Source organism: Arachis hypogaea, chromosome 20 (assembly GCF_003086295.3).
Source record: "Arachis hypogaea cultivar Tifrunner chromosome 20, arahy.Tifrunner.gnm2.J5K5, whole genome shotgun sequence".
Lineage (NCBI taxonomy): Eukaryota > Viridiplantae > Streptophyta > Magnoliopsida > Fabales > Fabaceae > Arachis > Arachis hypogaea.
In genome coordinates, this window is record NC_092055.1 from 56,605,337 (window position 1) to 56,610,156 (window position 4,820).

At 38.4% G+C, this 4,820-nt stretch overlaps 1 non-coding gene across 1 annotated transcript; it reads right to left on the reverse strand.

Moving 5' to 3' along the window:
* Positions 1-1,831: 1,831 nt before the first annotated feature.
* LOC112787902 (small nucleolar RNA R71) lies at positions 1,832-1,939 on the reverse strand. The gene has a single exon (XR_003195287.1). It is a non-coding gene; the product is annotated as a small nucleolar RNA R71 (small nucleolar RNA).
* Positions 1,940-4,820: the final 2,881 nt, after the last annotated feature.

Consider the following 4,820-nt stretch of genomic DNA (forward strand, 5'->3'; position numbering starts at 1 on the left):
GAGTCTTGAGTCATATCATAAGTTTGGTGTCACTTGCATATGCATCTTGCATTTTTCGAAAATATCATGCATTCATAGTGTTCTTCATGATCTTCAAGTTGTTCTTGGTAAGTCTTCTTGTTTGATCTTGATGATTTTTTGTTTTGTGTCTTTTCTTGTTTTTCATATGCATTCTTGAATTCTTAGTGTCTAAACATTAAAGAATTCTAAGTTTGGTGTCTTGTATGTTTTCCTTGCATTAAAAATTTTTCAAAAATGTGTTCTTGATGTTCATCATGATCTTCATAGTGTTCTTGGTGTTCATCTTGACATTCATAGCATCCTTGCATGCATTCATTGTTTTGATCTAAAAATTTCATGCATTGCATAATTTTCATGTTTTTCAAAAATCAAAAAAAATATATCTTTCCCTTTTTCTCTCATCAAATTCGAAAATTTGGGTTGACTTTTTCAAAAATTTTTAAAATCAAGTTGTTTCTTATGAGTCAAATCAAATTTTCAATTTGAAAATCTTATCTTTTTCAAAATCTTTTTCAAAAATCAAATCTTTTTCAAAAGTCTTAGTTATTTTCGAAAATTCCAAAAATATTTTTCAAAAATCTTTTTCTTATTTTTATACCAAATTTTTGAAAATAACATAATCAATTAATGTTTTGATTTAAAAATTTGAAGTTTGTTACTTGCTTGTTAAGAAAGATTCAAATTTTAGGTTCTAGAATCATATCTTGTGATTTCTTGTGAATCAAGTCATTAATTGTGATTTTAAAAATCAAATCTTTTTTCAAAAACTAATTTCTATCATATCTTTTCAAAATATCTTTCCTAACCTCCTAACTTCTTATCTTTTCAAAATTTGTTTCAACTAACTAACTAACTTTTTGTTTGTTTCTTAACTTTTTCAAAACTACCTAACTAACTCTCTCTCTCTAATTTTCGAAAATATCTTCCCTCTTTTTCAAAAATTTCTTTTTAATTAACTAATTATTCTTATTTTTATTTTTAATTTTAAAAAAAATTTTCGAAAATTACTAACATTTTTCAAAAAAACCATTTTCGAAAATCACTAACTCTTTTTCAAAATAATTTTCGAAAATTATCCCTCCCCCATCTTATTCTATTTATTCATTCATATCCTAACATCTCATCTCACATCTCTGCCATCCTCACAGTTGTGTTTCTTCCATTATATTACATTCTTTGTCTCCCCCTCTTCTTCTACTCACACAGGGATCCCTATACTGTGGTATAAAGGATCTCTATTATTATTATTATTTTTCTGTGCCTTCTTCTTTGTCATATGAGCAGGAGCAAGGATAAAAACATTCTTGTGGAAGCAGATCCAGAACCTGAAAGGACTCTGAAGAGAAAATTAAGAGAAGCTAAATTACAACAATCCAGAGAAAACCTTTCAGAAATTTTCGAACAAGAAGAGGAAATGGCAGCCGAAAATAATAATAATGTAAGGAAGATGCTTGGTGACTTTACTGCACCTAATTCCAATTTACATGGAAGAAGCATCTCCATTCCTGCCATTGGAGCAAACAACTTTGAGCTGAAACCTCAATTAGTTTCTCTGATGCAGCAGAACTGCAAGTTTCATGGACTTCCATCTGAAGATCCTTTTCAGTTCTTAACTGAATTCTTGCAGATATGTGATACTGTTAAGACTAATGGAGTAGATCCTGAAGTCTACAGGCTCATGCTTTTCCCTTTTGCTGTAAGAGACAGAGCTAGATTATGGTTGGATTCTCAACCCAAAGACAGCTTGAACTCTTGGGATAAGCTGGTCACGGCTTTCTTAGCCAAGTACTTTCCTCCTCAAAAGCTGAGCAAGCTTAGAGCTGATGTTCAAACCTTCAGACAGAAAGAAGGTGAATCCCTCTATGAAGCTTGGGAAAGATACAAACAGTTGACCAAAAAGTGTCCCTCTGACATGCTTTCAGAATGGACCATCCTGGATATATTCTATGATGGTTTATCTGAGCTATCAAAGATGTCACTGGACACTTCTGCAGGTGGATCCATTCACCTAAAGAAAATGCCTGCAGAAGCTCAAGAACTCATTGACATGGTTGCTAATAACCAGTTCATGTACACTTCTGAAAGAAATCCTGTGAGTAATGGGACGCCTATGAAGAAGGGAGTTCTTGAAGTTGATACTCTGAATGCCATATTGGTTCAGAATAAAATATTGACTCAGCAAGTCAATATGATCTCTCAGAGTCTGCATGGAATGCAAGCTGCATCCAACAGTACTCAAAAGGCATCTTCTGAAGAAGAAGCTTATGATCCTGAGAACCCTGCAATAGCAGAGGTAAATTACTTAGGTGAACCTTATGGAAACACCTATAACTCAACATGGAGAAATCATCCAAATTTCTCATGGAAGGATCAAAAGCCCCAACAAGGCTTTAATAATGGTGGAAGAAACAGGTTTAGCAATAGCAAGCCTTTTCCATCATCAACTCAGCAACAGACAGAGAACTCTGAACAAAATGCTTCTAATTTAGCAAATCTAGTCTCTGATCTATCTAAGGCCACTGTAAGTTTCATGAATGAAACAAGGTCTTCCATTAGAAATCTGGAAGCACAAGTGGGCCAGCTGAGTAAAAGGATCACTGAAATCCCTCCTAATACTCTCCCAAGCAATACAGAAGAGAACCCAAAAGGAGAGTGCAAGGCCATTGACATAAGCACCATGGCCGAACCTGTAAGGGAAGGAGAGGACATGAATCCCAAGGAGGAAGACCTCCTGGGACGTCCAGTGATCAATAAGGAGCTTCCCTCTGAGGAATCAAAGGACTCTGAGGCTCATCTAGAGACCATAGAGATTCCATTAAACCTCCTTATGCCCTTCATGAGCTCTGATGAGTATTCCTCTTCTGAAGAGAATGAGGATATTACTGAAGAGCAAACTGCCAAGTTTCTTGGTGCAATCATGAAGCTGAATGCCAAATTATTTGGCATTGATACTTGGGAAGTTGAACCTCCCTTGTTCATCAATGAACTAAGTGATCTGGATCAACTGACATTGCCTCAGAAGAGACAGGATCCTGGAAAGTTCATAATACCTTGTACCATAGGCACCATGATCTTTAAGGCTCTGTGTGACCTTGGTTCAGGAATAAACCTCATGCCCCTCTCTGTAATAGAGAAACTGGGAATCTATGGGGTGCAAGCTGCTAAAATCTCATTAGAGATGGCAGACAGTTCAAGAAAATAGGCTTATGGACAAGTAGAGGACGTGTTAGTAAAGGTTGAAGGCCTTTACATCCCTACTGATTTCATAGTCCTGGATACTGGAAAGGAAGAGGATGAATCCATCATCCTAGGAAGACCTTTCCTGGCCACAGCAAGAGCTGTGATTGATGTTGACAGAGGTGAAATAGTCCTTCAATGGAATGAGGACTCCCTTGTGTTTAAAACTCAAGAATCTCCCTCTGCAACCATGGAGAGGAAGCAGAAAAAGCTTCTCTCAAAGCAGAGTCAACCAGAGCCCCCACAGTCAAACTCTAAGTTTGGTGTTGGGAGGCTACAACCAAACTCTAAGTTTGGTGTTGAACTCCCATATCCAAATTCTAAGTTTGGTGTTCGAGAGTCTCAACAAAGCTCTGCACATCTGTGAGGCTCCATGAGAGCCCACTGTCAAGCTATTGACACTAAAGAAGCGCTTGTTGGGAGGCAACCCAATTTTTATTTATCTAACTATATTTTCCTTAGTTATATGTCTTTGTAGGTTCATGATCATGTGGAGTCACAAAATAAATATAAAAATTGAAAACGAAATCAAAAATAGCAGAAGAAAAATCACACCCTGGAGGAGCATCTGTCTGGCGTTCAGCGCCAGAACAGAGCATGGTGCTGGCGCTGAACGCCCAAAATGGGCAGCTTCTGGGCGCTGAACGCCAGAACAGGCATGGTTCTGGCGTTCAACGCCAGAAATGGCACACAAATGGGCGTTGAACGCCCAAAATGGCCACCAACCTGGCGCTGAACACCCAGAGTTGGGTACAAAGGCATTTTTACATGCCTAATGGGTGCAGGGATGTAAATCCTTGAACACCTCAGGATCTGTGGACCCCACAGGATCCCCACCTACCTCCACTCACTTCTTCTCACCACTCTCTTTCACACATCCATCCACTCTTCCCCATAAACCTACCTCATAAACTCCACCTACCTTCAAAATTCAAAACCAATTTCCCACCCAAACCCACCCATATGGCCGAAACCTTCCCCCCCTCCATTCTCTATATAAAGACCTCCATTCTTCATCAAATTCACACAACACACCCCTCTACACTCCTCTTGGCCGAAACCACATCTCCCTCTCCCTCTCCATATTTCTTCTTCTTCTTCTTCTTCTATTCTTTTGTTTATTGCTCGAGGGCGAGCAATATTCTAAGTTTGGTGTGGTAAAAGCATAAGCTTTTTGTTTTTTCATTACCATTGATGGCACCTAAGACCGGAGAATCCTCTAGAAAGGGGAAGGGGAAGATAAAAGCTTCCACCTCCGAGTCATGGGAGATGGAAAGGTTCATCTCCAAAGCCCATCAAGACCACTTCTATGATGTTGTGGCCAAGAAGAAGGTGATCCCTGAGGTCCCTTTCAAACTCAAAAGAAATGAGTATCCGGAGATCCGACATGAAATTCAAAGAAGAGGTTGGGAAGTTCTAACAAATCCCATCCAACAAGTCGGCATCTTAATGGTTCAAGAGTTCTATGCCAATGCATGGATCACCAAGAACCATGATCAAAGTTAGAACCCGGATCCAAAGAACTATGTTACAATGGTTCGGGGGAAATACTTAGATTTTAG